The 8,898-nt window shown below is 42.6% G+C and overlaps 1 pseudogene; it reads right to left on the bottom strand.

The window, feature by feature from the left end:
• Nucleotides 1-253: 253 nt before the first annotated feature.
• On the bottom strand, nt 254-6,166 carry LOC149263847 (aspartic proteinase nepenthesin-2-like; annotated as a pseudogene).
• Between the last annotated feature and the right edge of the window lie 2,732 nt (nt 6,167-8,898).

Below are 8,898 nucleotides of genomic sequence, written 5' to 3'. Positions count from 1 at the left end.
GCTGAAACAACGCTCTTTATTATTCTATAAATACACAATATGTAAATATTGTTGCGTCCAAACGGTTATAGTGGTAGTAGGAAATTACAAAATATATAGATATAGAAAGTCCATACTCCTAACAAATACTGGCACCATAGCCTATCTTCTTGTTTTTTGCGTCAACTGTTACAGCAGCACAAGATATATATAGACAGAAAAACCATACCCTTAGCAAACGCTAAGCACCATAGCCTATCTTCTTGCTTACAAGTTACAGGGTATCACAGACCGTAGGCGCAAAGGATAGCACGTTCCTCCCGTTGTCATAAAGTATTTGGTAGTTCTGTTGTTGAATATTTCCGAATATTGACATCCCATTGCTGGGTAACATTGCAAGGCAACCTATGCCACTGCTATTAGTATATGTGTAGTTCTCTTTTGGAAAATTGAAATCTGCTCCTTCAAAGTGGAAAGTTATTGTCGGAAAGTTTGAAGTTGAAGAGGCAGATCGCTGGTCAAAACAGAGGTCCAATCCAATGTTAGACCCATCAACCTGCAGTAGACTAACTGATGAGATCAATGCTTTCTTCATAGTGTCATATCCAGTTCGTTCAATATATGTGACAATAGTTCCAGAGTCTATGATAACTCTGCCATTCCCATCAAATTGAAGATCAAAAGTACCATCGGGGATGTCCAATAATTGGCCACCAACGCTGATTCCCTGCAATGAAAGATAATAGAAAGTTGGCGTCGATCTTCTTTGAACCAGGGGTGTCGAACTGAAAGTATTCGCCTTCAAACTAGCTGTAAGGTCCTCGATTTCTACCTGAGCGCGGGCGCGGTTGGGCACCGGGCGAGTCGACGGGCGCGCGGGTGCACGGGCGGTCGACGGGCGCGGGTGCACAAAGTGGGCGCGGGCTGCACGACGGGCGGGCGACGGCTGCACGACAGGCCGACGCGGCGACACGGGCGTGCGACGAGCTGCGGAGAAAATGTGACGATTTATGCGACGAAAGGTGAAACAATTAGAAATGGCTAAGTGTTGAACAACACATATAGTGACTTGGAGGAGGACTTGCGTGAGAGCAAGGCTGATGCAAGGAGAACGTTTTATGGGTGTGTGGATGCTAGTTTGGGGGTCGGCCAAGGGGCTACCACCCACATAAGGGACCACATGTAAAACTAATGTAACATGCATATAAATAACATACGTTGGAATCATTTTAGACACACAACTTCGCACTTGGAGAAGTACACACAAGGTAGAGAGGTAAAAGTGCGCAGATTTAGGGGGTGATGCGCATACCTCATGCGGAGGTCTTAAAGAAGCACTTGGAATGTCTCTTGTAACCGATTGTGGATTGGGCAAGGTGTGCCCGGGTGGATTTCTAAGGTGCGGTTCTTGGTGTAAGACTTGGCAAGGATTCTTGGTGGCTCGGGTGAGCACCGTCCTTTGTGCAAGAGATGCACAAGATGTTGTAAAGGCAGGTTTGCCTCTCTTTGTATTATTCGGTTAAGTGTGAGACTTGGTTCGGCCAAGACACACCTGTATTGTAAACTGATATTCTTAATAAAATTGTCCGACATATTCACATTACGGGGAGTTGCCCCTCCCCTTTATACTTGTTGCAATTGTTGTTGTTCTTGGTATAATTGAATGATGATGATGAATGAGTATGGGCTTCATTAAGTATAAAGAATAATTGTATGTTTACTTGGTTGCGAAACACAAGCTAAGTAATGTTAATGTGAAAGTAGGCGTAGTCCGCGAATGTTAGTATTGGTGAAAAGAAAGTGTTCGGTGGTGCCGCACCTTGCTACAACAGGTTGGAAGACTACCGCAGGTGTAGGGGCATGACAAGTGGTATCAGAGCAAGGTTTGCTCGTGAAGGTTTGAAGTTGATGACATGTGACATTGAAGCTTGAACACGGTTCAAGTGTTCAAGCATTTGAAGGTAGTTTCAAGACTCGGTTTGAGCAGGGTTGCTCATGACAGTGGAAGCAGGTTTAGCAGAGGTGAAGCCTAGTGCTTGGACCAGGCTGAACGACAAGGTATGGCAAGTTTGGGGGAAGGTGAAGGGAAGCTCTTTCTTACCTTATACAAGTTGAAGCGGTTGAAAGAAGAGAATCCCCGGATTCGAGAGAAGCTTGCAGTCTTGGAAAAGAATGTTGAAGATGAGCTTCTTCAACTTGGTTGGACAATGGAGCAAGATGAAGTTGCAGATTGTGCTAACAAGGAAGAGGAAGCCATGACAGTTGAAGATGTTGCAGACATGACCATGATGGAGGATGAACTTGAGGATGATCAAGTTGGACCAGGATCGTGCAGTTTGTAGACATGGATGAATGAGGAAGAGCCTCATGATGATGAAGTAAGTATTGATACTTGTGTTTCATTTGGGCATTTGGTGGATGGACCGTATGCAGGGAGAGGCAAAGCCAGTTTGCCTATGCTATGGAGGATCTTGCCATGGATGACTAGGATGAGACCTTGTATGGAGAAGCAAGGATTGTTGATTGTTGCAGGACTCGTTGGGGTTGTTTGTGACCTTATGGTAGAAGGTACAAAGGCCCTTGACAAGGGAGGAACTTGATGATCGGTGTGGATGATTGGGTCATGCTTTAGTCACATGGCTAAGTGCCCGGCATGACTCATGGAAAGATTGAGGAGGGCACACACTTATGATGCTTGGGTGGACTTCTCATGGCCGAGACCAAGAGACAGTCTTGATGGACACTTTGGTGGAAGAGCTATGATGGAAGGGACTCGCGATGATGATGATATGGTTGGATGACCGAGTTCACTAGACCGAAGATTGTAGACTTGGATGAGGATGGCCGATGGTTGTAATGAGTCTACTTGGTTGGACTACATAGACAACTTAGTCACGGACATCAAGTTGGAGGCATGGAGCATAGTAGTCTTATGCAGGGACATTGTGTGGGAGCACTTGTAGAGGTGTCATGGACATCCACAGAAGAGTTCCAAGGCAGGGATGTTGTGCAGATGGATTTGCTAGTGTGACATGGAGACTTACTACTTATGAGCCTATGAAGAGGTTGTGCACTCTTGTACAACAAGACCATGGACTTGGATGGATTTGTGAGCAGGTTATGGAGAATTCCTACTACATGGAGATGTTGGTTGGAGATGACTCAAGGAGCTCATGATGACATGAGATTGTTGTGACTTTTAGGGACTTCATACATGGTGGACTTAGAGGATTTGATGCATTGAGGAGCTGAGGTCAGGAGACTTTGATGCAGTATGGGATGCATACTTTCAAAGTACATGTATGGGCATGGCTTGGAAGAGTGACTTGATGTGGATGATCGATATGAGACACTTTGGGGTGATGAAGTTACAATGATGATGATGATGCCTTGACTTGAGCATGGGTTGAGCCGAGACTCAACTACTTTGACACATGGATAGATGAGACAAGTGCATACTTGTTTCGATGGCAGACTTGAGGGATGGCACATTGTGGATATGATGAAGGGGTGCTTCATGGACCTAGATGTGGCACATCGAGAGTCAGGTTGACAAGATGATCTCTTCACATGGAGGAGACACACACACACATGATGATGTTGGGATAGATGTGGCTGATTTCATGTAGCACATTGACACCAAACATCATGGACAGCATGTTGCAGATGAGGTGGATGGAGTTCCATGGACTTGAGCATGGATTATGGAGATAGATTCTTGACAAGTCAAGGATGTGATAGGATGTTTTGAGAAACGACTGATGGTGACATGAGGATGTTCACTCTCATGGTTTGAGCGTGGCAGTTGGACTGGCCATCCGACTAGTTCGAGACATGAGGGCATGCAGTGGGCAAAGATGTGTTGGCATCGTGTTGGAGTATCATGGCAGCAGTTCACATGAGGACACATGATGAAGACAGGGTTAGTAATCATGGATCGAAATGATATCTGATGGCGAGCATACCGTTGAGGTGCATACCTTGGTATGGTGAGCTTGGTGGCAGTTGGTCGCTAAGTCGAGGCATGATGGAGATGAGGCTCTACATATGTTGCAAGGATGTTTGCTCTATGTGGAGAGGTCGACATCGTGGATGATGGTGATCTTGGTGGATGGCTACCGGGATGGTATGTTGTCGAGGACGACAACGATTTCAGGTGGAGGAGGATGTAAGGTCCTCGAGTTCTACCCGAGCGCGGGCGCAGTTGGGCGCCGGGCAAGTCAACGGGCGCGCGGGTGCACGGGCGGTCGACGGGCGCGCGGGCGGGTGCACAGGCGCACGGGCGGGCACGGGCGCACAAATTGGGCGCGGGTTGCACGACGGGCAGGTGAGGGCTGCACGACGGGCGGGTGCGGTGACACGGGCGTGCGACGAGCTGCGGAGAAAATGTGACAATTAATGCGACGAAAGGTGAAACACTTAGAAATGGCTAAGTGTTGAACGACACATATAGCGACTTGGAGGAGGACTTGCGTGAGAGCAAGGCCGACGCAAGGAGAACGTTTTATGGGTGTGTGGATGCTAGTTTGGGGGTCGGCCAAGGGGCTACCACCCACATAAGGGACCACATGTAAAACTAATGTAACATGCATATAAATAACATACGTTGGAATCATTTTAGACACACAACTTCGCACTTGGAGAAGTACGCACAAGGTAGAGAGGTAAAAGTGCGCAGATTTAAGGGGTGATGCGCATACCTCATGCACAGGTCTTAAAGGAGCACTTGGAAGGTCTCTTGTAACCGGTTGTGGATTGGGCAAGGTGTGCCCAGGTGGATTTCTAAGGTGCGGTTCTTGGTGTAAGACTTGGCAAGGATTCTTGGTGGCTCGGGTGAGCACCGTCCTTTGTGCAAGAGATGCACAAGATGTTGTAAAGGCAGGTTTGCCTCTCTTTGTATTATTCGGTTAAGTGTGAGACTTGGTTCGGCCAAGACACACTTGTATTGTAAACTAATATTCTTAATAAAATTGTCCGGCATACTCACATTACGGGGAGTTGCCCCTCCCCTTTATACTTGTTGCAATTGTTGTTGTTCTTGGTATAATTGCATGATGATAATGAATGAGTATGGGCTTCATTAAGTATAAAGGATAATTGTATGCTTACTTGGTTGCGAAACACAAGCTAAGTAATGTTAATGTGAAAGTAGGCGTAGTCCACGAATGTTAGTATTGGTGAAAAGAAAGCGTTCGGTGGTGCCGAACCTTGCTACAAGCGGTTGGAAGACTACCCCAGGTGTAGGGGCATGACACTAGCGGTCTGGCCTACAAACAAAGGACTGGTTTTGGAAGGTGGATCAATAACAGAGACGAGACAATAAGAAAACATGTTACCCGCAGACTGTCCAAGCTGTGTAATGAAGGACAGAGGACCTTGGCCGAAGCCTACTAATCCACCTCCTTGGGTAAAGCCACCTCCTTCATTGTCCTGCCTGCAGCCAAACGCAATATGGGGAAGGGATTGAAAAGAAAGGGTAAAGCTCTCGTAAGCAAGGATACCCTCCGTGGAGGACTGGTCACCATAAGTATACAAGTATTCGCAATTTGAACCACTGCAAGAATACATTGGGAGAGCTTGGCAAGAGAACTTGAGCAGGGGACCTTACTGTAACTGGAAGAGTGGGAGGGATCAAAGATTGGAGTTGGCTGCCGATAGCAATCACTGCAGGGCTTGCACTGCGTCCATGTCAGGTCGCTGCCGGTGTCCAGAACTGCAGAAAAGGATAATGATGGCGTGTCAATCGCCATCTTCATGAGAAATTCTCCATTTCCTGCATATACTGGATCCTCCACTGCCTTCACTTCATCAACAGATCTCTGCAGTTTTTGTAGTCTGTCTTGACTGCGTTTGATCACTCATTTCAGAGGCTCAGTGGATGTAATATTTCTTGGAGAGAATGGAGAAAGAGGTGAATCTGTACGCACAAGATCTATTCTCAATCCAATAAGGGGTTCCTCTAGTAATCCTACACCAACTACTTCATGTACTGGAAAGTTGGTTACATGCCTGCATCGGATCAGAGGAAATATTGAGATCAACAGCGTGAAAGTAATAAGCAGCCATTTACAGACATCGAAAGATCTAGCCAATTTCTCAACCATCTCTCGTCTACAACTCCCTAGAGACATTCCCGGTTATGAGGAGAACAACTAACAGGAGGATAGAAGACGATGAAGGGAAGATTATGTTGTACTCTGGGAGATCGATCGTATTTATAGGAGGCAATGTACCTCCCTTATTCGTACGGATCCATGGATATCTATGAACATAGTCTATGTATAAACTTGACAAATATGAACGGAGAATTGAACTATTTGAGACATAAATGATATTTGTACATAGTCTATGTATAAACTTGACAAATATGAACATAGTCTATGGATATCTATGAACATTTTCTTAATCGATGTATAAACTTGACAAATATGAACGGAGAATTGAAGTATGAGATCTTAATGATATTTTTTCCAATTATTATTGTGGAATCTCACTTTCCAGACAAGCGGATTCTATCACTTCTTCGTTCCGACTCTGCCAACTCATAAGAAACGGTCAGTTTTATATTTTTTGATGCATAAAAGGTAAAGCTTTCGGAGTTCAAACTATTCTCCATAACTGCATAAAAGCTACATACCGTTTCATATTCCGGGGAATCGTATGGAAGAGGTTATGAATATAAAGCTTTTCTGATAGATTTTCTCCTTTATCACATCCTATCAGCCTCCACTTTAGAATTAGATGAAACTGTGAGAGATTCTACTGGTGGGGTCTATGAATAGGAATCTTGGCAGTGACAGTGAGCCTTTAGATGCATATGATGCTAACTACTTGTCGATCAGAATTGATATTCGGATGAAATAGTGAGATATTGTGCTGTGTATAGTCCTGTTTAAAGGAATCTTGGTAATGACTTCTACGCATTTAGATGAATGATAAGGCTGAGCCCCAATCCAATTTTTTGTTTTCCGACCCTAACGTGTTACTTGCATTTGCTTTATTGCATCCGACCACAGAGCCTTCGTCTGTACGTGGGGTTTGTGAAGTGCCCAGGGAAATCTTGGCAATGACTGCGCGTTTAGATATTTATGAGGCTACCTCAGATTCAACCAGCATAATTGCATTAAAGTTATCACGCAACAACAATAATTAAAACCCTACGTTGGAATTGGAATTTGATGCCGTAAAGCGATTCCCACGAACCTTTCTTCCCCTGTACTTAAAATATTCGTTCAGACTGCCATTATTGTCCCTGAGGCTTTTTGGCTAGATGCCAAGGTTGCAATTATTATCCTACGGATTCCACAATTTCCCACCTTTTACGCAAGATTTTTGGAATAGGAGTTCCACAGTATGCGGAGTGCCGATGATATCATAGCAGGATATACTGAAAACCGCCATCTCAAACATGGACACATAAATTTTATTTCGAAAGATTTCATCCATTTCATTAATAAAAAACTAAATTACAAGCATTCATACTATATATTATAAGTTTATATATAAATAAATAATATGTGAATTTTATACTATATATCTCTCTATATAAACAAATTATATGTGAATTTTATACTAAATATGAATATAAAGTTAAAAGGATTTTGATGCTCTATTCCCCAAGAACATTTCCTTCCATGGACTTAAAAAACTCGTTCACACTGCAATGATTGTCCGTTACAGTTAGGGGTAGATGCGAAGCTTGCAATTATCATCTTAGTGCTCCGACAATCTTCCACAATTTGTGTTATATTTTTTAAATTGGAGTTCCATAGTATGCGGAGTGGGGTCGGAGGCAGAACCGTAACGGCCAATGATATCATAGCAGGATCTATTGAAAACCACGTGAAACATACGCGATAGGGCAAATTCGAAAAAGCCTAGTCTAATTAATTAACGCTTTGGTGGGTGAAGTATGAAATTTTGTGAAGATAGTTCTGGTACAAAATTTGAGTGATTCAAAGTTATAAATACTACTGACATAATTTATAAAATAGGAACATTTCGATAAATTTTTATTGAATTAATTTAATTGAGTTATGCATTGAAAATTTTATTTATTAGTTTGAAAATATGTGTATAATTTTTTGTTGGTTTGATGACAGATTTGAATTTTGAATTATATCATTTGAATAATAATAATTCATAATATAGAACATCGTTAATTGAGTTGCACCATGCGATATATATATATATATATATATATATATATATATATAAAGTTTTTTTGTTTTTTATTTTTTTTAATGAGTGAGAAATCTAGTGGCCGGCAACAACCAAGTTTATATTCACGTTAGTTTGATTACTAAGTGAGTGGTTACAAATAGTTTTTTACTTGAAATCAGGTGATTTCATTTTGAGAAGATTGTGATTTCTTATTATTCAAAATACATTTTTTTACTAAAAAAATTATTCCTCCACTTGAACTTTGCTAATTAAACAAATATATATATATATATATATATATATATATATATATATATATATATATTAATTTAAATTTTTTATTTAGAAGTATAAAAAATTTAATATAAGTTTTGTAACGTTTTTCTCTCACATTTACCCAAGTTAACTGGTCCACCAGGGTAAACATGTGATGAACTGCAACTCCATAAGTGTAGTTAAGGAAGTGGAACCGAAAAACCAACACTTCACATACCTCCCTTAGGTGCTACACGACCCCAATGAGCTAATCCACCACTCCAGGTGCCCAACCCCTGAGTTAACCTAGCTTTTCAATGAATTAAGCCCCCTAGCTTCTCCCATGACACGAGCATGCATGCGGTTGAGACCCTCCACTCACTCTGATAGTGCATGCAAGGGAGAGATTGTAGTCTTTTACAACAAGTTCTGTGCGAGAGGCTACAAGATTTAAGCCAATTTTTAGGGCTAATCTCCAAACCACTATCCGAAACTTGATGA

Source organism: Pinus tabuliformis, chromosome 6 (genome assembly GCF_031772625.1).
Source record: "Pinus tabuliformis cultivar Carrire ecotype Pingquan chromosome 6, CPIR1, whole genome shotgun sequence".
Lineage (NCBI taxonomy): Eukaryota > Viridiplantae > Streptophyta > Pinopsida > Pinales > Pinaceae > Pinus > Pinus tabuliformis.
The sequence above is the reverse complement of the archived record's forward strand: the minus strand, read 5'-3'. Positions and strand labels throughout refer to the sequence as shown.